A 26,402-nucleotide genomic window follows, 5' to 3' on the forward strand; every position below is an offset into this window, starting at 1 on the left:
AACACACCTTAGTCCCAGATCGCATTATACACTGGCTAGCAAATGGGCGGCAGTACGCAGTTTCTCGTCCTACTCAGGGTATGCTAGGGGGTGGCGATATTAATCAAGAGGACGGTGCCTTTTGTGAAGCTGGTTGAGCATGTGGACATAGACGGCCGATATGTGTTGTTATGGGGCAGGCTGGGCACTGACACGATCACGATCATAAATTGTTATGGTCCTAATGTGGATTCGCCTGCCTTTTTCACACAATTATGGGGTAAGATACTTAGCACTGGCTCCATGCATATTTTATGGGGTGGCGATTTTAATGTGGCGCTGACCCCGGGATTGGATAGGTCGGATAACGGTCATCAGTACAACAAAAGAGCGCAAGATGCTTTAGCAGGCGTCTTGGAGGAAGGGGGCCTGATAGATAGTTGGAGGCTTGTACATGCCGGGCTGCGTGAGGGTACACACTTTACAACATTTGCTAACACATGGGCTAGGTTGGATTACTGTTTTTTGTCCCGGGGCATAGCGGTGGATTTGGGAAGGGTTACGCATCTGCCACGGACGTATTCGGATCATTGCCCGGTTATGGTTCAGGTAGCAATCCCAGGTTGTGGGGCCGCTGCTATACGTTGGCGTATGCAGCCCACTGCCCTCCTGGATCCCCTGTTTCAATCAGAGCTGGGGTAGGAGATCGCAGAGTTTTTTCCCCGTAACAGAGGTTCGGAAGCTAGCGTAGAAACCATCTGGGAGGCATTCAAGGTGACGGTCAGGGGCTATTACATTTCAAAGAGTTTTGGGGTCCTGAAAGACATAAAGGGGACGCTTGCAAAATTGGAAGTGGAACTTAAGGGGCTGGAGACTAGGATGAACCGGGAGCCGATGGGCCCTATTCATAAAGAATTCAGAGAAAAGCTTACGCAATATGAAAAGGAAGCGGATAGGGAGGCTCGATTCAGAGGCAAATACTGGCAGGCACGCAGATTTTGCGAGGGGGAGAGACCAGGGCGCGCGCTGGCGGAAGTTACTCGGCAACCGCGTTACACGACACACATATTGGAGGTATGCACGTCGGAAGGGGTTACACTTCGGGATACCAAGGGTATTTTAGGGCACTTCACTTCACACTACAAAGAGCTTTATACGGCACACGGCGATGGCGAGATTGCATTTGGGGATTTTCTGGATGATGTGGCGTTGTGCTGGTTGAGTGATGACCATAGACGGTTTCTTGGTGCACCATTTGAATTAAATGAAATCCGGGAGGCAATTATGTCTCTTAGCAATGGTAAGGCGTCGGGCCTGGATGGGCTGCCGGCGGAATTTTATAAAAGCTATATCGATATCATGGCCCCAGTACTGAAGGAGGTCTATGAGGATTCTCTGGAAGTGGGAGTGTTGCCGGGGTCCATGAGGGAGGTGTTGATCACCTCGTTGTTGAAGCCGGGCAAGGATCCTACTGACTGTGATGCGTATAGGCCGCTTTCCCTGATCAATTGCGACGCAAAAGTGTTGGCAAAGGTGCTGGCCAATAGGCTATCGTTATTAATGACTAAGATAGCCCTCCCGGACCAGTCCGGGTTTATCCCTGGGAGATCTACGGCCCATAACTTGCGTACCCTTTTCTCTCTGATGCATACAATAGCACCGGAACTGCCGGTGGCTGCCATATTTCTTGATGCTACCAAAGCATTTGATTCGGTTGAATGGAATTATCTCTTTGCTATTCTATACAGAATGGGGTTTCCAAAGATATTTGTTGCCTGGATACGGTTGCTGTATACGGACCCGAAGGCGAGAGTTCTAATCAATGGTGACATGTCGGACCCGATCTCGCTAACCAGAGGTACCAGACAGGGTTGCCCGTTGTCCCCGTTATTGTTCGCTATTGCGATTGAGCCATTGGAGTGCCGGATCCGACAACTGCATAAGCAAAGCGCCTTTAAATGTGTCCAACGCCAGATAGATGTATCATTGTATGCAGATGATTTGACGCTATATGTGGTGGATCCTTTAACGAATCTCAATCCGTTGCTCCGGGAGTTCTTGGTGTTTGGTCGGCTGTCTGGCATACAAATCAATTGGAAGAAGTCGCAGTTTTTTCCCCTGACTCCTGCGGTGCACCGCTTCTCCTTGGATTACCCGCTTGAATGGTGTGACTCGGATTTACGTTATTTAGGGATCCAGATATCAAGGCTTAAGGAGGAGACGGTGCGCTTAAATTATGGTACTGCCATTTCCAAACTAACTGAGGATGTGACGCGCTGGATATCTCTGCCCTTCACCATGGCTGGAAGGGCCTCACTTATTAAAATGGTGGTGTTGCCCCGGTTTCTATATTTATTCCAAAATGTCCCTTACTACCCGGGAGCCTATTTTTTCCAGACGCTCCGCTCAGAATTAATAAGATTGTTCTGGGCTGGGAAGCAGCCACGGTTAGCATGGTCAATCATTACCCAGCCCTATGGTGGAGGGGGATTTGATGTCCCTGATGTTTTGGCCTATTATGTTAGTGCTCAGGCCCAGTTCGCGTACCACTGGTTTGTGCCTACGCCATTCATGCCGCAGCTGGCTGTAGAAGACTGGATAGGTAGACCGCTGCCACTGAGAGGAATTATTCAGGGCCCAGCAAGCGTGCTCGAGATGCCGGCTGCAACAGTGACTTGCACGATGGATGCGTGGCAGCGGATCCTCCGAAAGGTCGCACTTACGTTCTTATATGCAACAAAATTGCCGCTGGCTTACCACCCGGGACTATCCTTGTTGCAGGAACGGGGGTTCCAGGGGATGTGCGTCGGACTGGGGGTCCGCTGCTGGGGAGATCTATTCCTGAATGGTCGATTCAAAACGAAAGAACAATGGTTTCAGGGGGAGCAGCCCACACCGTTGGAGGTCTTTTATTATATTAGGTTGCGGCAGGGGCTGAGAGCTGTATTACCGCATTTCCCAGAGGAACCTGCAGTTGTATTGCCTTTACAAGTTCTACTTGCGTCTGCGGAGGGTAGGCATCTAGTTTCGCACTTGTACCGGAGTATTCGAGAACAAAGTGGAAGTGGAGAGTGCAGAGCGCTCAGACAGTGGAATGCGGATCTAGGGAGAGACATAACGGAGGCGCAGTGGGTGTATTGCTGCGGGCTAACCTCACAGATATCGGCTAGCTGCAGATTACGAATTATTCATTATAAGTTTCTGCAGCGAGTGTATTGCACGCCTGCGAGGAAGTTGCGGTTTCGTCTAGCAGATAATGACAGGTGTGAGCGCTGTCACTCAGAAGGTGCTGTTTTTTTGCACTTGGCATGGCTATGCCCGGCAGTGGCTGAATACTGGACGCAGGTCCACAAGGCGCTGACGGATATGATAGGAGACACGGTTGACTGTGATCCACTCACTATGCTGCTGGGTTACACTATGAGCATACCCAAGGTGCATCGGAAATTTGGGGATATTGCAATTTTGATGGCGAAACGGAGGGTGGCCTGTAGGTGGGGGAGGGGCCGTGCACCGAAATTTAAGGAGTGGGTGGCTGATTTACTCTATTGTCAGGAACAGAACATACTATATGCAGAGACACAACCAGTGAGTAGTAGAGCCACGGACATATGGGACCCGTTCAGGGCGTATTTGGCGGCTGATAACTTTTCGGGAGGAGACGAAACTCTGGAGGCAAGCGGTACTGGCCCTACTGTTGCGACATGAGGTCCAGAATCAAGGTGTCGGGATCTGCTGGGATGGTGTGCTTGACTGGTGGATGATTGGTGACATGTTGGGGTTATGCTTCTGGCAGGAGCCATTACAGCTATGACAGCACAACCAATGATGTGAGGGTGAAGGGCCGGACTGCCCAGTATGTGAGCTGCCCAGGAGGGGGAGAGAGGCACTGAACTTGCACAGACACAGTCGGATGGGATGTAGTAGATAGTTCATGGGGGTGAGACGAATTGGCTGGATGTTGAGGAGTACGGACGGGACTACTGTAGGGTAGTCCTTTACTGTGGAGCACTCCCGAAGAGGCTGGATCAGGAGCTATTAGAGTGCGGAGTCGCCGACAGACGTGTGTTCCCGAGCTGTGGGGGGGCCACTGCTGTGTATCGAGCATGCGACTAATAGATGGGACTTTCTGTTTAGCATCGGGCTGTTAGGCATCCATCCCTTGGATTGACACTGCCGATATTACACAACGTAGAAGTGGGAAGGTGCACCAAATGTACTGCCATGACCCTGAGATTGATAGGCAACGAGCTGGACTGATAAGGGGAATATTGAGCAACACCCCGCCGCCGGGCCTCCGGGTTGTCGGGCAAATGGCTGTGTATTACAAGGTTGATGGTAGAGAGTGGTATGGAAGTTAGCCGGCCCGAGAGGTTGTAGGCGTGAAGATGTAAAGTTGATGCAACTCATTAATAAAGGTTTTGAAAAACTAAAAAAAAAAAAAAAAAAAAAGTCGCTCAGGGTCTGCATTCGTTGGCACAGCGATCCGCAAAGCCTTGTTGAGGGTCCTCATGAACCTCTCAACCTCCCCATTTGCATGCGGCCATTGTGGGGAGATGCAGCGATGCCGTACGCCGTGTTGCTGCATGAAGTTATGGAACTCATTCCCTTGGAAGGGAGGCCTGTTGTCGCTCTTCATCTCCTCTGGGCACCCGAACATTGCAAAGGTCTTCTCAAGCACTGTGGCAACCCGGGAGAATGCGGTGGAGCTGACCACCTCGACAGGGGATACTTTGAATAGGTGTCGATCATCACTACGGTCGTCCGACTATCGGGGAAACTCAAAAAAATCGATGCTCACCTTCTCCCATGTGGTTTTGCCCTGTTCTTCCGTCTGGACGGGCGCTGGTCTCTCCGAGGCACTGGTCAACTGGCAGGCCGGGCATCTTTTCACGGTTTCTTCCACCTGAGTCTCAAGCCCCGGAAACTACACCTTTTCTCGGATCCAGGCCTTCATTTTCTCGACTCCTTGGTTTCCCCCGTGGGCCAGCTGGGTTGCTTGATCTTGTAGAGCTGCCAGTATGACGATCCGGGACCCTCTTAGCAGAATCCCTCCTTGGTTTACGCTCAGTTGGTTCCTGATCCTCCACATCTTCAGGAGGCTTTCCTTCTCAGACCCGGCCAAGTCATTGGCCGATTGCAGGAATTGGTGCAAGTGTCCACCTTGGACGGCTGCTCGCACTTTGGACAATAAGGGATCCCCTTCTGCACCAGTGGCAATGTCAGGGCTTTTGGGTACGTGGTCGTTGAGATCATGTTCAGGTGGGCTTCCAGTGCATCGATGACCTATTTATCTCCTTGTTCCTCTTGGGGTGTTGGGTGTCTCGAGAGGAAGTCTATGGGATTTTGAGCACCTGGGCGGTAGGCCACTACCATTTCGTATTGCTGGAGTCCGATGGCCAATCGCTCGATCCTCGGAGGTGGGTGTGGTACAGACCCTCTGAACAGCGACACTAAGGGTTGGTGGTCAGTAATGACCCTGAACGCCTGGCCACAGATGTACAAATGGAAGTGACGGCACGCCCAACGGATGGCCAGGGCTTCCCTTTCAATTTGTGCATAGCGCCTTTCAGTGGGTGATAGTGCCTTGCTGGTGTATGCCAGGGCCACCCATCTTCCAGGTACCTGCTCCTGGGTTAGTACTGCCCCGAGGCCCACGGGGCTGGCGTCGACTAGCATTTCAGTCTGCTTGGCAGGGTCGAAGTACACCAGAGTGGTGTGGTCGAGGAGGGCAGTCTTTATCCTCTGGAATGCTGTTTCTAACAGGGATCTCCATTTCCATATTGCGTCAGCCCGGGTGACGTTTCGGAGTGGCTCCGCGATGGTGGCCAGGTCAGGGATGAACCGGCCACCGTATGTGGCCATCCCCAGGAAGCTTTGTACTTCAGACATTGTCACTGGGGCGTCCTTGATTGCTTAGAACTTCCACAGGTCTACTTGGATGCCTTCCTGATTAAACAAGTAGCCAAAGAATTCTATTTGTTTTTGGAAGAAAAGGCACTTTTCCCTGTGTAGGGTGATGCCACGGTCTTGAAGCCCCTTCAGTGTGGCCCTCAGATGGTGGTAGTGCTCGTCAGCGGTTTCCGGGTGAATGAGGATATCATCACTCACGTTCAGCACTCCTGGCAAACCAGTTAAGATCTTCCTCACTGCGTCCTGGAACACCTCCGCTGCGGACGATATCCCAAAGTTGAGGCGTTTATATCTCCTTAGTCCAAGGTGGGTACTGAACCTGGTTATGTAGTGGCTCTCTTTGGCTAAAACTAGCTGATGATAACCTGCGTTCAGGTCTAATTTTGAAAACCAGCGAGACCCGTTGATGTCGGCCACTATGTTATCCATCGTTGGTGTGATGTGACGTTCGTGCCTGAGGGCCTTGTTGGGGAGGCGCATGTCTATGCACAGCCTGATGTTTCCTGGCTGTTTGGGCTTCTCAGCTATCACCATGGGGGACACCCACGGTGTGGGTCCAGAGACCTTTTCTATGACACCTTGGTCTTCTAGTTTTTGTAGTTCTTGTTCCACTAGGGGTCTGAGGTGGAAGGGAATCCTCCTGTGTCGTAGTGCCGTCGGCGTGATCGACGTGTTAATGTGTAGCTTGACTGGTGCTTTCTTAATCCGACCTAGGCCTTGGAATAAACTTGTGAATTGGTCTAGTAGCTCTTTGGTTTGATTTGCCTGTACACTCCTTGCAAACATTACCAGTCCTAGATCTTCGGCCGCATGGCTGCTCAGTAGAGTGTCGGCCTCTTGGGTGATGACATGAATGTCGGTCGTGATCTCGTCCTCCGCTCATATTGGTACTGTCATCTTGCCCTGGAGTGGAAGGGGTGAATCGCTCCCATACGCAAATATTTTTTTTTGGATGGTTTGAGCTCTGGTTTGGGCCTCAGCCGGTTATATTGTTGCATCCCCATGACATTCACCAACGTGCTGGTGTCAATCACCGCGCTCACCTCTGACCCGGCGATCTTTACTGTGCACGTGGGCTGTGGCCTTCTTCATTTCTTTAGTGCCCACGTGAATGACACGAGGTACGTTTCTCCTTCGTCGTCCTCGGGGGATGAATCCTCAGCTTGGTAGGCGGATCACTCATTCTTTCTTCCCCATTGGGATGATGCCAGGGCCACACTCGACAGTTGTCTTACGAGTTTGCGCATGGGCCTGGCTCCTCTGTTCTCCCTACGCGGAACCTTCCGCCAGCACACGGACACGAAATGGTTCGGAATTCCACAGTTGGTGCACATCTTCCCATGGGCGGGGCACATGTGTGGTGGATGTTGCTCATGCCCACAGTACCCGCATTGGCCTCTCGGAGTCTGGGGCGGGCGGTCCCGTGTCCTGCTCCTCTTGTCTCGTGTCGTGACGGCATCAGTTCTCGGTTTTGATGGTTGCGCTCTTTTCGTTGTGCTCGTCAACGCCAGGTCCATTTCGTCTGCCCGTGCTGCTGACAAGTTGTGTGACCTGGCCATGACTAGTATGTCGTTTAGGGGTATGTTCGGCTGCTTTAGTATGAGCCCCCGTAGTACCCTGCTGCGCACTCCCTGGATGAGCTGGGTTCGAATATCTTCCATAGCCCTTTCTTCGACTAGGTGCATGCTCGCTAGCTCCCTAAGTCTAGTGTGGAAGGCGTCGATAGACTCCTCTTCCCGTTGTCTGGCTTGGCGCAACTTAAATCTTCCATAGTCCGGATTCAGTTGAGGGTCGAAATTGGCATTGGGCGCTGTCACCGCTGCGTCGTAGTCAGCGGGGGCCCCGGTGCCCGGGAAGTGCTTGAATAGCAGGTAGACCTCCTCGCCTGCATAGTGAAGCAAAAGCGAACGCTTAACGGCCCCATCAGTGGCTATAAAGTAATTTTCAAGGCGACCCAGCCACGTTTTCCACCATGGGGACGCTGTCGTGGGGTCAGCTGCCTCACTAAACGGAGACAGTACGCCTGTAGGCACTTGCTGAGTGACAATGCGGACCGGTGCCGGTTGGCCATCAGTATCGTCTCCCATTTTCTTTTCCTTATGGGAGAAGTAGCTGGTAGGCCTTGGCGGGGAGTTGCGCAGCCTGTGCTCACGTTCCTAGGGGCTTGCCGCCGCTGTGGCGCTGTATGGGTGGGCCCACGGTGGTCTTTGGCGGAAGTGTGTTGTTCTTCCTTCCTCCAGCGTGGGTATGGCATTGTGCGCACGGGGTCTGCTCATTTTGGGGCTAACTGCAGTGGTTCCTGTATGCGGCATGGGCGGTGATGGAGCAGGGTTTCGCAAAAATAATACCTGCTCGGATTGAACCCTCAGTAACATTTATTAACAGTGTGCTATGAAAATGTTATTAACAAACACTATAATCAGGGAAAATGTTTTCGCGCATGTGTAAAACTAATGTGAGTACTAATGCATGAAAATTAAGCCGCATTCTGTTTGGCTTTAAGAAAAATAATGACTAATGCTGCTTTTGTGCATGTTAATAATACATTGCTAGGAATAGCATGAATTGTGCATGGGTTAGTGCAATGCTGGGATGGTGCGCTTTGAAATTACATTTCATGGAAATAATAAATGTTTGTGTTTGATTCTTGTAGAAAATACAAGCATGGGTCTACTTTCCTGCATGCCAGTTTGGGGTTAAATGTTTGCTAGAAGAAATAAAGAGAAATTATTTTGCTCTGAAACGAGAGCAGAGATCGCAAAAGCATGAATCCGACCTTCACGGTGTGCTGACTGACTGCCAAGCTTCGGAAGACATTTCGATAAGCAAGTGGAAGCGATTCAACTTCCTCACGAGATGGCAGAAGCAAACAGGGAGAGCATGAAAGACTTGATACATTGATACATGTATTACTCTTCAGGAAATATGTGTTGTGTTTGTGTTCAAAATTGTTTCCAGGGGTAGAATTTGTGGTCATGATGAATGTTCAAGACAAAGGGACATTTAATTTAGAGATCACGCAGAGAGTGGTGTTACAGAACACCCCCGTTCTTAGCCAATAAGAGTATGAGATTTTACGAATACTGAAACAAATGTGGGTTGGACATTTAGGTTTTATGGTATAACTGGGGTGCCCTGGTGAGTGTGGTTGGTAGATAGCTCGGCTGGTGGTAGCTAGCGGTAGATCGTCGCTGTCATCGGTTTGCTGTTTCCAGATAGAGGCCTACCTGTTTCCTGATTCCTGAATTAATCTTTGAAATCGATTCTTTGAGGGCCTTGCTGTCCTTTATGGCCAAAGGGGTAGATTTCCCTGTTCCTTACTTGGGTTGGCATAGATGATTCTCGAATTTGCATATTCATCTGCGAATTTATTTTGTCTCTGAAACTTTTCTCTCTTCGCCTGTCCACTCCTTCAATGCATCATTATTATGCTATGAGTTTGTTTCTGTATATTGCTAATATATTTTCACTGTGGTGTCCATGGTTTGCATTGTATAACAAGTACTTGATGAGCATTTTTTTTACTTCGCATTAATCTACGATAAAATTATAAAATTTACGGGGCGTGGCCGGGAGCGTCAAGATGGCGGTCGCACTTTAGGAGTGCTCTGGACCCCTCCGTCATCCGCTCCTCATCCGCACCATCAAGAGATCCCTTAACCTCAGACCTGCTTACCTGACTGCCAAGGGCTCTGGAACCCTGTTTGGGCGCGACATCGGGAGCTTCTGGGCCCCATAATCCGCTGGGGAACCGGCCTTGAAGCCCACACAAGATGGCGGCCATGTGGTGGTGGGCCCTTAATCGGCCCCGGGCCTCGGATCGGCCCTGAGCTCTGGTGTCGCCGCGTTGAGGTGAGAGCGGGCTCTGAACAGCCGTGAGTGCCGCGGGGCCCTGGAGCTGCCTGGCGTCCCGAGGTCAGCTGCCGCGTGGTGCGGGTGCTGCGACCTGCTAACACGGAAGGCCGGTCCGTGGCTGATCGGAAGGGACGGCCTGCGGCGGTGAGCGGCACTGAACATCCATTCCCTGACTCCCCGGTATTGTCTTTGACGCCGGGACTGCCTGCTGGGTATTGCTGACGGCAGATCTCCTGGAGCTGCCCGCGCTGTTCTGATCGGCTCTGCGGTCCCAGGCGCTCCACTCTCTTCCGGCACTGGTGAGTGCCTGACTGTACCTGACTGTATCGAGGGCAGGGGGCGGCCTGACAGGAACTGGGCGTCGCAATCTGCCGCTGTATTGGGGGACCAGCCTGCTGAACACCCGTGCATACCTGCTTTGCCCAGAGCCAGCGCCTGCCTGCTGTGTCACACCGCGAGGGCTCTGTGGGCCTTGAGCGCCGCGAGGTCTAAAGTTAGGGGCTGTTTCAGACATCCCATGCGGCTCTCCTAGACGCCCCCTTGCCTCCACTTTGAACTCTGACTGTGGCCTTTGTGAAGGGTACTGGCAGTGCAGAGAGGACCTCGGAACGGTGGCTACCGGGTAGCGGTGCTCTGAGCCCCTGGGCCCCTTCGCATCAATCCTCCGGGCCCTGCTTGGTGTTGGGCACTCTCTGTGCATCCTGGTAGGGGGGCCCTTCGACTGTACGTGTCAGGCAGCGGGCGCCTCTTCCCTCACCTTTCCTCCTCAGGAGTTATCTGCCAGCACCTGCCCTGTTCCGGGCCCACGCTGATTCCCTGGATGGGCGAATTCCCTGCGGCCTAGTGGCTCGTGGACTCTTCAGAGGCCGACCACCCGTCTTCACCGGTGAGCGGGGTGTGGGCCTGGGGGTTCGGCTGCACTATCAAGCAACGGGCTGGGGGGTTGATACCGGCACCCCCCTCCTCTGGCCCTCCGGGGTACCCAGTGTCCTGCGTGGCTCCCTCCGAACTCCCCGGTGAGGCCCTGGGGTGTTTTGCTGGCGCCGCATCCTGGATACGGGGGCCCCCTACTCCTCAGGGATCTGCCCCCGCAACGCCATCAGAAACAACTGGGCGCAGCATCTGGCGGGTGCATGCCCTGGAGTTTCCAACCTGCCCGCCGGCGGTGCTTCCCGCCGGCCGCAACCTTCTCCACTGCCTTGGCGATACACGGGAGGTACAGGGACGCCATACCCCATGACTGATTGCCTGGCGTTCCATGGACGTGGGGTCGGGCTAGACCACGCACGGGGCCCCCCCTGGGTTGCTGATCTGTTGGTCCTCCATCTCCTCCCTTAGGAGGCTCCGCCCCACATCCACCAGCGCCCTTACCGGCATGCCTATCACCATCTCTGCCCTTGCGGACTGGGCCGTGGGACGCTTGGTTCGGCCACTGGACCTGGTCCCCCCATGCTGCACGCCTTCCCACGTAACCCTATAGCTCCACCTGATGGTCTTTCGGGCTGGTGAAGGTTCTTAGCCCTTGTGTGGGGTGTCTGCGGTTCCGGGTCCCCCGGCCTGGTCCCCGAACTCTCGGCGGAGGTAGGATTACCCGGCAACTATGGGGAGGGACAAGGGCCTCAAGCCCACACAGGCCCCCACTCAGACGAAGATGGGCCGGTTCACCACCTCCGACCCGGACCCCCCTGGGCAGGCGGCCGGGGCTCCCCCCCACCCCAGGACAGGGATCTGAACACCATTCGTCAGGCAATCAGTGCCTCACAGGCGTCCGTTGAGGGGAAGATCGAAGTAATCAAGGTGGACGTCTCACTCCTCCGGCAAGATCTCTGCAACGCCACCGCGCGACTCACGGAGGCCGAATCCCGTATATCCACAGCGGAAGACGACATCTCACAATTGAAGGAACAGGTAAGCTCACCTCCGCACCCACACCAAGGAACTCCACCGGCGTGCCGAAGATGCTGAAAATTGCGCACGTCGCAATAATCTCCGCCTGGTGGGGTTTCCCGAAGGGGTCGAGTTGAATTTGGTGGTCACCTTCGTCGAGGCCTGGTTTACATCGTGGATGCCCAAGGATGCTCTCTCTCCTTGTTTCGTGGTTGAGAGGGCCCATCGTTCTCTCACTCCTAAGCCGCCCCCTGGAGCTCCACCTCGCCCCATCATACTGAAAGTCCTTAACTTTAAAGACCGGGATGCCATTCTGCGGGCGGCTCGGGCCCATGGTCCCCTCAGGTTCCAAAACCATACTGTTATGGTATTCCCGGACTACACCAGGGAGGTGCAAGATCTCCGTCGTTCTTATACGGACGTTAAAAAGAAACTGCGCGCCCTGGGCCTACAGTACCAGCTTCAGTTCCCTGCACGCCTCCGAGTCATCTTTCAAAACAAAGCTCAATTTTTTGACACGCCCCAAGCGGCATGGACATGGCTGACGGAAGAACGTCCCCTCCGCCAGAGGCGGGACCCATCCCCGGGCCCCGCGGGCTCCCAACCCGTGAGGCCGCGGTTGCCGGGGCGCCGGCGGCGCACGCTCTCCCGCAGGGCTCGGCGGTCTCGGGCAACGGCATCCAGGTCCCCAAGCATGGCAACCCATGGACTCCGAGACTCGTCCAGCCAATCGGGATCTCCGTACCGCACCAGGCACCGATCCGTTGACGAGCTACCTGGGATATCCTCATAGCCGACCCAGGAGGGTTCCCCCAGGATTGACTCAGACCTCTCCCGTACTCCTACTCTATGAGGTTCTACTGAGCTAGGTCTGCTGCCTCTAGGTCACTAGGTGGGATTCCCTCCTGATGAAGATCTTGAACATTGGTAGTTTCACGCTCACCCCCTAGTTCCATTGGCCGATCCACGGTACATCCGTTCATATGGAGGGGTCCTCCACGCAACCAACCCGAGCGTTCTAGTTTGGTTACTGTTACAATGGGGGGGGTCGACAGATACTTCTGTTCCTGAAGTGTAGGGAGGGGGGAAAGTTTGGTACTGTTTTTTCCCTATATTGTTGTTTTTATTGTTGTCTACCACGGACCATCTTGCGCCGACCCACCAGGGGCCAGGTACGATCTCACTGCATGTGCTCACCCGTGCGGAGGCAGGCTCTCCTGCGCGCTCCCACGTCCCTGTAGGGTTGCACGACCCAGATCCACGTTCCACCCGCCATGACCGACACAACTGTTCCTAGGGCATCCCTTCACATTTTATCGTGGAATGTCAATGGTCTCTTGGACCGGCTTAAACGTACGGAAGTCCTGCACTATGCACAGCGCCTTAGCGTAGACATTCTCTTACTTCAAGAAACGCACCTGATGGGTATTTGTTGCCCCTTTCTGGCACGCTACGGGTACGAAAGAGTGTGGCACTCAGGCTTCTCTAGGGTTTCCCGAGGGGTGGCTATCCTCCTAAAACGCACCCTGCCATTTGTACTCACACAGGTTTTTCACGACCCTCATGGCTTATCGGTGACCCTTTGCGGCTCGCTGGCCGGTTCCCCCCTCAACCTTATGTCCATCTACTCCCCTCCCACGATGCTTGCAGTTACCCTTAAACACACTGTGGCCCTCCTGAATGCTTTGCCTCTGGGCCCCACGGTCATTGGGGGCGACTTTAATGCGGTCTCCTTCCCAGACGTCGATACGACGGGCCCTCCCTTCACCACTAGACTGGCGCAGGTGAAACAGCTACGGAGCTGCTCCGAGTCTTTGGGCCTGTGTGATGCTTGGCGCACCTGGCACCCCCGCATCACCCAATTTACCCACACCTGTGCAGCTCACCGTACGCAGGCACGCATAGATGAGATTTTTGTCCCCTCAGTTGACTGCTCTGGGATTTTAGATGTCCGGATACTTCCTAGGGGGATTTCTGACCACTCCCCGCTGCTTCTTAGTACAGAGGCTCCCCCCCCCTCAGCCTGCCAAACATGGAGAATGAATGCATGGTTCCTCCAGGATAGAGAATTCAAAAAGGTGGTGGGGGTGGAGCTCAAGCAATACTTTTTAGCCAACGAAGGTTCGGTGGCTTCTCCGGGTACCTTATGGGAGGTGGGGAAGGCTACCATTCGGGGTGTTACAAAGGGTCAGCTTAGGAGTCAGAGACAGGCGCAGCTGCAGGAAATTACCTCGCGAGAGGCAGAGGCGCTCCGCCTTGAGCACTCCCTTTTCCTGTCCGACGACGCGGTCCAGGTCAGACAACTCACTCACCTTCGGGCCGAGATCAGGTAGCTATCCCTAGATGCCGCTAAGCTCCTTTGGAAATCATCAGTGGCAAGAGTATATGGCTGGGGAGATAAAAACGGTACGATCCTGCATCGTCTGGCCACGTATCCCAGGGCCAACCGCATCATCCCGGAGGTGGTGGACGACGAGGGAGCAGTGCACAGTGCTCCACTGGTGATGGCCCGCGTCTTTGCCCGCTATTACCAACGACTCTATGCAGCACGGACCCCTGGCTTATCACTCTCTGCCTTCCTCGAGCAAGGACACGTGCGTCTCCCTCGGCTGAGTTCCATCTTCAGAAGGATCTGGACCGCCCCATTTCTCGGGAGGAAATCGACGCAGCAATCTCCCTCATCTCGTCGGGCAAGACCCCGGGCCCAGATGGCCTTCCTCAAGAATACTATGCGCTGTATTGCGAGACTCTTGTACCCCGCTTGGCCGATCTATTTGAGGAAGCACTGGAGAAAGGTTCCTTCCCATCCGAGACGGACATCGCCACCATTGTGGTCCTATCGAAATCCCAGCCCCCCTCCCGTCACTGCGCGGACTATTGCCCCATCTCCCTTATCAACACGGTGATCAAGTTGTATGCCGCCATACTCGCTCAACGACTGTCCCTGCTGGTTCACCCAGATCAATGTGGCTTTATGCCCATGCGTGGGACCAGACACTGTCTTCGGAGGCTACAGCTGGCTCTAGCCCACCGGCACCTTCTCATGCGATACTTAGCACTCCTTTTTATAGATTTCGAAAAAGCCTTTGACTCGGTGGATTGGGCATACCTAATGGACGTGTTGGCCGAGATGGGGTTTGGGCCCCACTTTAGGGCTCTGGTCCGTTTCCTTTATGCTCACCCGTGAGCGTGTGTGTTGGTTAATGGGGTGCTATCGGAAGCCTTCCCTATTGCCAGGGGGACAGGGCAGGGCTGCCCTCTTTCGCCCCTGCTCTTCGCCCTGGCGATGGAGCCTCTGGCCTCTCTGGTGCAGGCTGAGGATCGCGTCCATGGCTGGGAATGGCCAAATACAGAAGCGGACAAGATTGCCCTATACGCAGACGATGTCCTGGTCTTTCTGGCCGAGCCCGCCGTATCAGGGCCGCGGTGTCTTCAGATCTTGCAGTCCTTTGGGCAAGCATCCGCTCTCCAGCTGAACCCGGGGAAGTCGGCTCTGGTCCCACTACACCTATCCAGGGACTGCTACGATTGGCAATCCACCATACCGCTCCGGCGTCAATCAGTAAAATACTCTTACCGAACTGGGTTGGTCTCTCAATGTAGCCCCATTAGTAAAGAAGGCTAAGGAGGACCTTCAAAAATGGAAGACCTGTTCAAAATGATGATCCTCCCCAGATTTCTTTACGTCCTTCAGAATGCCCCTTTCTGCTTCCTCAGAACCTGGTTCAGGGAAATTAGGATAGTCTCGCTACTAAATTTCTTTGGAGTGGGGGGAGAGCGCGATTGGCCTTGACCACCTGCCAGATCCCCTCCTTTGATGGGGGTATGGGATGAGGCATCTGTATCTTTACTTTTTGGCTGCGCGTCTCCTAGTAATCCACGATTGGTTCAACGGGGGCTGGTCCGACCCCGCCTATCGGCTCTTGCTGAGCGAACTAGGCCTACCCAAAATCCAATCAATGAAGTACGGGGGACCCATTCCGTCTCAGTTGCTTGATGCGACACGTTCCGTGCCGTTAGCCTGGCAGGCTTCTCTACGCCACACTCGCTGTACGCGTAGGCTGACCCAATGCTCACCCCTCTGACAGGGAACTTGGCTCCACGAGGTTAGTGGGCTGCAGGGGTTTAAATCGTGGGACCTTATTGGAATCTCGCAACTTGGGGATGTCTGGGCCAACGGCCACATGCATTCATTTCAGGGACTCCAGGCCCGTTACTCCCTTCACCCATCCCAATTCTATAAATACATGCAGCTGTGGCACGCCCTCCGCACACATATCACAGAAGAGACTAGGCTCTCGGAGTACAGCCCTCCCGAGGCACAAACTATGTTGGGTGACCTGGGCAAAGGGGGTATCTCCCGCATTTACCGCACTCTCGTCAATAACACTCCCACTTCGCTGACAAGTTATGGGACCAATGGGTGGATTGGGTAGGCCCTCTTGACGAGGCAGATTGGCGTGACGCCTTTATGGCACCAAAGACGATTACCGCATCCGCCAAGCTTAGGTTGATCCAGCTATACTATCTGCCCGCCGCTTACCTCACGCCCTCGTGCCTTCACCGTGCGGGCCTGTGCCCAGATGCATCCTGTGCTAGGTGTGGCCACGCCCCAGCTGATTTTTTCCACGTGGTCTGGTCATGCCCCTGATGGAGCGGGTAAAATGTTTTCTTTTTATATACCCAATCCATTTATATAAGTTTATATTAAAAGGACTAATAATTAATTCTAATAATTAATTGATTGATGTGATGGTACTAAACCAACCTTATTAACCAAGAGAATACACGTGGGAATGCATTTGCATGGCTAAAATAATAAGTGAACTAAGTTTGTACGCATATTAAAACGATAAGTGTTGCTTAGGCAATGTTAATGTGATTTGCGCTTAAATAAACCAGCATTAACGGCTTTGAATGTTGCGTATGGCTAGATAAATGCATACACATAAGGGTATTAGCAAGGGAATAACACTGCTTTAATCATTTCTATGTATTAATTACGATTTTGTGTTTCTTTGCTTAAAGTTGACTATTCTGGCCTACCAAAAGATGGCCGCCGACTGAATCCTAACTAAAGTACATGACCTCATCATTCGAACAATGGAGAAAGGCGCCTGCACTGACTACGTTCGTGTCCTTTCCATGACCGGACCGACCATGCCCATGATGACTACCCTGGGCGAGGTGCCAATGTCCCTGAACCTGAACTTAATGTTGCCAATGAGAAAAATTAACTACCAAAAGCCACCCATTTCCAATAGACTGATACATTTTTGACCTGGGAACAGCCTTTCCCATACGCCTAAAGTTGATCTTCGTCCACATGTGAAAATTGGAAAATGTTTCTTAATGTATTGAGACGTATTCGAATTCAGCCAATCAGTGGCCTGAGAATAAAGAAAATGTTACTGTTATATGTAAATTTTAGTATAAATATTAGTAGTCTAGAGAGGGAAAGGACCCGCTAGCTGATCGATGCTACTCTATGCGACACTCTATGCTGCTCTTCGCTAGAGATCCTTATGCTGACGGAAGAGGACGAGGACTTTAGAACTCCGATGAACTTTCTGAGGACCAGATCTGACTTAGAAAACGACAATTAGCCAGAATAGGTAAATATGACACAAGATAAATATGGCATTATTAGGATTTAACCTGCATTTTAATTAGATAAAGAAAATCATTATTTGAAGAACTGTGTCGGGTGATTATTTTCTTGAAATGTTTATTGATTAATATGAGAGTTAAAGTGGTTTCATCAAATTCAAAATCAACTAAATGATCCAATTGGCCTCCGGATGGAGGAACTGTTAGGGTAATTCAGTAAAGTGGTTTCCTCTATCCAAGTGAACGATTGTAGTTCGGGATTGGATATCCCTCTGTAAGGCACGGATAGTTTGATGAGAATGAATGTTGGTGTAATGGGCCCCACCAGCGTGTGATGTGTGTATGTGCGTGTGACTGAGAAATCATTCCGTCCGTGGAAGCAGGGGAAGATTTAGTGACCCGAACTGCACCAGTATTTCTGGTAGCTAGAGATGGTTTTTATTGTTTTGGTTTGATGATTTTGGCATGTATATAGCTTATCGATTATTGATTGGTATTGATATATGTACTAACACTATATGTTGAAGTTGTATTGAGTTCTATGTCGTCTGTACGGCTTCTGGGAGGTAGGAAGTCGGGAACTGGTAGCAGTTCCGTAGCAGAGCAGGGATAAGTGCTGCTCTGGGGGAGGACGGAATTGTGTTTGCCCGTAGGTACACGGGAGAAACGTGTGACAATTGAAGTTGCACGACGCATTGTCTGGGTTCGATTCGGTAGCATTGCCGAGTGTTACCATTAGTGATATTACTGTATGAGAAAGGTGTGCATGATAGCAAAGGGTTACCTGTGAAATTTTGGTCTTAGGTACCAGGAAACCAATTGGTATGCCGATAACGCTTATCACTGAAAAGGTAGCAGGTGTTCTCTGAGCTTGTTAGAAGGACAAAGTAGAGGTAAGCGCTGCTTTGTTAACGTATGTTATAATTCTGTAGTAGGACAGACTGTTCGCTGTTCTTGGAAGAGGCAGGATTCTGTGTGAATTAACTATATTTTATTGTGTAAAAGTGCGTGAATGGAATAGCATTCGGATTGATTGCGGAACTCTGGTTTTATTTCTCAGGAGCATTGCGTTTCCACCTATGTGTCTTAATTCCGGAGAAAACAGTTAATTGATGCTTGATAGAAGGGTGAAGTAGAGGTATGCGCTACTTTGCCAACGGACATAACGATTCTGTAGTAGGGCAGAGGTAAGCGCTGCTCTCGGGAAAACAGAATTCTCGTGGGAAAGGTCATTTGCTATTCTGTGGTTAGCGGAGCAGACAATGGAGATGTTTGTATGTTGTAACTAACAAGTATTGTAAAATTGAAACAAAGTCTACCGAGTAGTTTTGTAAAGGAGGGGTAGACTGAAGACAGGAGTCAGGAGCAGGAGCTGCTGCAGCAACTGCTGACGTCAGGAGGACCGCGCTGGGATTGGACAGCTAGTCAGTGACGTAGACGCTCCAGGATTGGTGCGTTAGTGTGAGTCGCGCAGGGATTGGAGGTTGTGACAGTGACGTAGACGCTCCAGGAGTGGTGTGTTAGTGTGAGTCGTGCAAGGATTGGAGATTGTGACAGTGACGTAGACGCGCCAGGATTGGTGCAGGAGTAAGAGTCGCGTTGCTATTGGACTAAGGATCGTACAGTTGCAGGAAAGACTAAAGGGTTCACGAAAGAAAGGAAAATGTATTATCATTCACCCGAAAAGAAGAAAAAATCTTTATTTAGTAAAATGAAGAACTGGTTTGTGAAAGACAAAGAGATAGTGACTAGGGAAGGACAGTTACTTCCCCCAGCGAAAACCCCCGCATCCTTCATGGTTGCGAAATATGGGTACCATACTTGCATCTGGTTAGACAATTGGGCGAAGTATACAAAGGAAGACGGAGTTTTAGCGTTTCCAGAGGATGGGTCCTTTAATTTGGCAATATTAAGGAATTTAAGGGAAAGGATGATGAATTTAGATCCACGACCTAGGCCTACGCAGTTTGAGGCGTTGACAGAGTGGGAAGATGAGATGCATGAGCGAGAAAAACAGAGAAATGGCAGTAGGAACCGATACATGTTTGGACGGCCAAATGATCGCGAAACTCACTGTGATCGAATGAGAAGGTGGCGAGATGCTAGTATGACTGAAGGACTGTTTCCCGTTAGAACTGCAGGAGAAAGTGAAGGAAGAAAATGCCTAGAAAAGAAAAACAATGTAGAAACTCGGAGGTATGGGGCAAACGAAACGGACGACGATGTCCTAGATGATATGTTTTACAAAAGTCCACCTCCATACAGGCAGGAATCAGAAACGCCAACCGCAGATACACCGGTGAGGGAGACCCTGAAAAGCATTAAGACAGAAGTTGTGACTCCAGAGGTGAAGAGAAGGAACTCTCTTAGGGAACGGGGAAAGGAAAACAGGGCAGAGAGTGAAAATTCCAGGGAATTAGCAAAAACCACATTAGAGTTGACAGAGAAAATAAGAGAATTGACGAAAAATCTGGAAGCAGTTACTGTCCCTGTGACCATAGGTCCTGTTATGCCCATTTTTGAGAAACAGAAAGAAAGCGAACATGGTTTAACCGTTCCGTATGTGAGCAGTAGACCAGCGGAACAGCCCCAAATGAAAACGAGGGAAAATCCTTGGAGACACACCATGAGGGAAGGTGGATTGAATATGTCAAACAACCCGTTTTACAGTCCTGATTTGGTAGAAAGAGACAGATTAGCAGGAGGATCAATATTAGAACCACAGAGAATGACAGAACCAGGCAACGTAGAAAAATCAGTGGGTATAACATCAGATGACTTGAGTGAATGGTTGAAAAGTCTACAGGGAAAAGAGAAAGAACCCCAAACTATTGATGTAGCCAAATTACACATGGTGCTAGAAGAGCTAATAGTAGGGACAATCCCCACAGAAAAGCTGAAAAATTACCAGGATGAAGAACTATTGTTTTTGTGCAAAAGCGTCACCTGGAGAGCAAAGAATTTGCATGACAGACTAGCAGAAATAGCAAGTGAAATGGGAATTGATATGGACAAGGTAAAAGCTTTACAGAAGCCATATCGAGAGGATTTCACAGAAAAAGATATTAAAATCTGAACCCTGCAGGACGAATAGTCTAGATTAAGGACATAATCACAGTGTTAAGGAAATGGGGAGATGTGGACAAGTGGAAAAGCAGGTGGTATAGAAAGCGGGATGACCCCTCAGATAGAACATTTCCAGCGTTTCCTGTGAGAGAAAAGGACAAGGTGGTGACAGAGTTCCCTATGAGAGAGATTCCAGGAGGGGGATATGTGCATGTCCCATGGACCAGACAGGACATTTTGTCATTTACAAATGACTTCCCTCGATTACGGGAAAAGCCGGTCGAGTGGTACAGACAGGTAGACAGATTTGTTAAATTGTCAAAAGTGCTGTGGATTGATCTGAATAGTCTGTTTGATATAATAGTGCCAGCAGACTTGTGGGCGGAATGCAAGATAGTCATAGATTGGCCAACCAAAGAATACCCGAGAGATCCCAAAACAGGAGCCCCAGACCCAGAGGTAATGAAGAAATATGAACAGGTTATGGTGTTCTTGAAGAACAAGGTGCCTCCCAAAGAAACAGATTGGGTTAAAATAGATCGAACACATCAAGAAGCAAAAGAGTCAGTTCACGCATACTATGAGAGGCTAATTTTAGCTTTCAAACAGTTCAGTGGGGATGACAATCTGGGAGAGAAGGACCTGAGTCATTTTGTGTACAGATTTGTGTATGGTCTGCGTCCCGAAATTGGGGACATGATTAAGCAGCACACTGTGGACTGGCAGAGCAAGAAAATAGACGAGATCCTGAGGCATGCTAAATACTTTAGTGATGAGATTGAGGCAAAGCAGCGAAAACTAAAAGCAAAGGCAATGTGGGCTCAAGTGAAGGTTGCAGAGAGACAGGAAGCTCAGCTGGTAGAACAAGCTAATAATCCAGGCATTAAATCAAGATTTGGCCCAGGAAAAGGAAAAGGTAATATAGAAGAAGCTAAGAAGAAGTTCCCATGCCACAATTGCGGAAGATTAGGGCACTGGAAATCAGAGTGTAAATATCCACCAGGTACTAATAATGAAAATCCATCATTGAATCCACAGGTGCAGTGTGAGGGGAGTGGCCCACCGCCGCAACAGCAGAAGGCTGTTAATCCACAGAATCAGGTGCCAAAACCGCCCTTACCACAGAGCCGGAACGCCCAGAGATATAGTAAGGAGACGGGATTCTACAATGAAGAACAGGTAAACAAACCGCAACGCGCAAAAGCTGTGTCACAATATTGGCTGCAAAATGACGAGAGTGAGTCAGAGGAGATTTATTGACGGTGCCGAAAAGAGGAAGCAGGGTGCGTACTTGGCACATCTCTAGAAATAGATCAGACAGGACCATTTGTAGATGGGAAAGTTAATGATGAAAACATTACTTTTCTAGTAGACACTGGAGCTACGCGATCTACTGTCAGATCAGCAGATGTGAAAAATCTTCCTCTTTCGGATGAAACAATCCAAGTAGTTGGTGTGTCAAATACCCAGATTAGAACGTACCTTACTGAACCTGTAAAGGTCAGAATAGGGAAATTTTCAGACATGCATCGATTTGTGGTGTGTGACACCAGTCCTGTGAATTTACTAGGTAGGGATTTGCTGTGCAAAATGAATTGCACCATATTCAGTACACCAGACGGAATAGCCTTTGAAACACCAGATGAAGATGCTCTGTATAAGATGACCATAGCTAACAGAGAGTGTGAGGTTGCTGGAACCTATGCAGTATTCAATCCAGATGAATTGCCCCCAGAATTGAAACAGACAGTGAAGGCAGCAGTCTGGGATTTCACTGGAGAAGATGTAGGCCTGATGAGAAATGTAGACCCAGTGAGAATCGCTGTAAAGGAAGGAGCAGTTTACCCAAACATTCCACAATACAGACTGACACCTGAAATAATTGCAGGAGTAACCCCTTTGATTGAGAAAATGATTCAGCAAGGAGTGTTAAGGGAGATATTGAGCAGTCCATGTAATTCGCCTATAATGGGACTGAAAAAGCCGAGTGGGAAGTTCAGGATTGTGCAAGATTTGAGAAAGATTAACAAGATTGTTGTATCATGTTGTCCCATTGTTCCAAATCGCTCAGTAATTTTGTATCAGATTCCTCATGATGCAGAATGGTACACAGTAATCGATTTGTGTCATGCTTTCTTTTCCATTCCGTTGCATCATGACAGCCAGCCGCTTTTTGCATTTCAGTTTGGAGAGCGTATTTTGGCATGGTGCCGAATCCCACAGGGGTACACAGAGAGCCCCTCCATTTTCAATCAGTTGCTAAAGAAATCTATGGAAAGTCTTACCATGCCTAAAAATTCAGTTTTGGTCCAGTATATTGACGACCTATTGGTGGCGTCAAAGACACGTGAGGCCTGTGAAACAGACACCATAGCTTTGTTAAATCATTTGGCAGATGGAGGACTGAAGGTATCTCCGACAAAATTGCAATACTGTAAAAAAGAAGTACAATATTTGGGTCACACTATCGAAAAAGGGCTGAGAAAAGTAACCATAGACAGGATCAGAATCATTAGAGGAATAAGAGCTCCCATGACCCAAAGAGAAGTGAGAATGCTTCTAGGAATGGTTGGTTACTGTTGTCAGTGGATAAGTAACTTTTCCCTGATTGCCAAACCATTGGTAAAATTGACAAAAAGTGAGGTCAAAGACCCCCTTGAACTAAACAAAGAAGAATTGGCAGCATTCAAACAGCTGAAGAACAGTCTTTGTGAAGCCCCAGCTCTGGGCATGCCAGATTATGAGAAAGAATTTGAACTATACTGTAGTGAGAGAAACAGATGTGCACTCTCAGTGTTAATACAGAAACATGGAAGGCAAAGGAGACCAGTGGCATATTTCTCGTCAATGTTAGATCCAGTGGCGATAGGTCTGCCAGGATGTCTGAAAGCAGTAGCGGATACATGCCGAAGCCTAGAGCAGAGTGAGGGAATCGTGATGGGGTATCCAGTAAGAGTGTTTGTACCTCATAGTGTGGCGATCCTTTTAACAAGGAGTCGAACACAGTTCATGTCACACAGTCGGCTGACTAAGTATGAAAAGGTCATTCTAGGTGCAACCAATGTGAGTCTGGAAAGATGTGTGAATGTGAATCCAGCTACACTTTTACCTGATGCAGAGAGAGTGGAGATAAGAGAGGACGTTGATCATGATTGTCTGGATGTGCTTGACTACTGCACGAAACCTCGACCTGACATAAGAGATCTGCCACTGCCAGAAAGTGATTATGTGTTTTTTGTGGATGGATCCTGTCTGAGAACAGAGGAAGGAGTGTTGAGCGCAGCATATGCAGTATGCACAGTTTCAGCAGTTATAGAAGCATCAATCTTGAAAGGAGTTAAATCCGCTCATGTAGCAGAAATAGTGGCATTGACAAAAGCATGCAAAATTGGGAGAAATGTGAGAGTGACTGTGATGACTGATAGCCAGAATGGCTTCGGAGTTGTCCACGACTTTGGCCAATTGTGGCTACAAAGAGGTTTCCTGACCTCAAGTGGAACTCCCATAAGGAATGCAGAAGTGGTTGGAAAATTGCTTGAGGCAATACAAATGCCCAAAGAATTGGCTGTGGTGAAATGTGCTGCTCATGGGCAGGGTAGTGATTACATCACTACGGGGAATCGCTTTGCAAATGACATGGCTCAGTATTGTGCCCGAAACCAATACTCAATCAATCGGTCAAAAGAAAAGGAAATGTCTTCTTGCTCCATAATGTTTACTAACGTTGTGGGAACATGGGATGAAGTGAGGCAGTTGCAGGATGAAGCAGTTGATGAGGAAATGAAGCAGTGAGTAAAAGCAGGTTGTGCACCCAGGGAAAAGGATCATGTGTGGGTCTATCGAGATGGAAGACCAGTAATGCCTGATAGCATGATGTCACCCATGGCACGGGTGTATCATGGCCAAGGACATCTGGGAAGAGATGCCATGATAAGGGCTTTTAAGCAGACCTGGTACAATCCAAAATTCAGGTTGATAGCAGAAAGTCTCTGTCAAAGATGCCTGATATGTCAACAGTACAATCCTGGAAGGAAAACTGTGGTGAGTCTAGGCACCATAGGCCGGGAGGGAGGACCTTTCACCAGAATGCAAGTAGATTTCATTGAAATGCCCCCTTATAACAAACTGAGGTATGTTTTGGTGGTAGTTTGTCTGTTCTCTAGGTGGGTGGAAGCATACCCAACCAGAAGAAATGATGGAATCACAGTGGCCAAGCTATTGTTGAGAGAATTCATCCCAAGGTACGGGTTCCCAATAACCATAGAATCAGACAGAGGAGGACATTTCTACAATGAGATCATGAAATTGATTTGTGAAGCATTGGGTGTACAACAAAAACTGCATTGTGCCTACCGACCAGAGGCTTCTGGTGTGGTCGAGCAAATGAATGGTACTATCAAAAACAGAATAGGGAAAATGCGTTTGGCCACAGGTATGAAATGGCCTGATGTCTTGCCTCTAGTTTTGATGACCATTAGGTCCACTCCAGACAGAACTACAGGTTTGAGTCCACATGAGATCATCATGGGACGCGCCATGAGACACGTGTTTGTACCAGTCAACAAGCTGATGACTATAACTGATGACATGATTTTGGATTACTGTAAAGGCCTGGCTGACGCAGTCCATTCTGTGTTTCACCAGGTTGGAGCGGATGCCACCACATTTGAAAAGAAACCAACTGCTGTGAAGTGTGCTGGACTGAAAAATTGGATACATGCAAGTCACACTTTGAGGGTTCCAAATCCAGCAGACAGTATTGGAAAAGAATATTTCGATGAATCAGAATCAAGTGATGAGTCAAGCAATGAGAATATTAAGTCAAAAGAAAATCCTGAAAGGGGGGGAAATGAGCCAAGACTAGTTCAGACTCCAAGAGAAGAAATTCTGAGGAAAAGATTGCAGATTTCAGATGTTTCAGATTCTGGAGGTGAACAAAACACCAATGGTGAACACAGAAAGAAGAAAAGAAAAGAATGTCCAGTCAGAAGTAACATTTACACCAAATGAGAGAATAGAAGAAGTTCCACCTGAGAAAATATTGGAAGGAGAAGAAGGGACAGTCACAGAAAGAGCGGGACAGATTGCGGAAAAACCCCGAGGAGGTGTAGGGAACTGCAAAACCCAGCTAGGTGAAGGGACAAGTAGTCAGCAGGAAACTTGCGTGCCAGAGACCCGAGGAGGGACAGAAGTAGGGCCAACCCAAGAGGTGGAAAAAGAGATTACTGAAAAAGAAAAGTCAAACGAGACAGAATCGGAGGACAGTGAAACTGAAATACCAGAGGGTCGAGTTCTAAGAAAGAGAACTTGGATTGAGGAAAGAAACAGTAAAGACGGCAAAACAAGAAGAAATGCTAAAGGAGATCTTTGGACAAACAAAATTAAGAAACTGAGATATCGATTGACACGAGTCAAACCCTCAGAAGCTGAACAAGTGAATGAAGTAACCAGTCAGCATAAAGAGAAAGAGGGAGAGACAGAAGTGTCAGAAGCAAACAAACGACCAAGAAAACCAAACCAGAAGTATGAGTCACCTGAATGGACGTACGTGGCACTGCCTGAACAAGGAGAAGAGGTAGATAGTCAAGGAAATCCAGAGGAGACTTTACTGAGATTGATAAAAGAAGAAGAAACAGGGGAAATCCTGAGAGTTATCTTATCCGATATAGGAGAAGAAGCGGAAGATCAGGAAATCCTGTATGTGGATGACGAGAAAGAAGTGAAAAACGACGAGAGGCCAAGTTGAGTAATTTCAAAAAGGTCCTTGTAGAAATATAAAGGATTGAATAAGAAATTGAAGTATTTGGATCACCTGATAAGGTCTTAGCTCTTGTAGGAAAGCTGCAAGAGGTGGAGTAGAAGAGGCTAAGTCAAAAGACACGGTTAATTCTAACAAGATGGCTAACATAGATAATAACAAGGGTAGATGTACCTTTATGAGAAGATGGTGCAAAACATGTTGTTGTTGTACATGACTATTAATGCTTCTTTGGAGCGTACTCGCTCTTTTGATCTCCTTCAAAGTAACTTTAGATACACTAGCAGGACATACTGAGAATATGACTAACATAGTAAAAAGTTCACAAAAGGTA

Source organism: Triturus cristatus, chromosome 4_2, assembly GCF_964204655.1.
Source record: "Triturus cristatus chromosome 4_2, aTriCri1.1, whole genome shotgun sequence".
Taxonomy (NCBI): domain Eukaryota; kingdom Metazoa; phylum Chordata; class Amphibia; order Caudata; family Salamandridae; genus Triturus; species Triturus cristatus.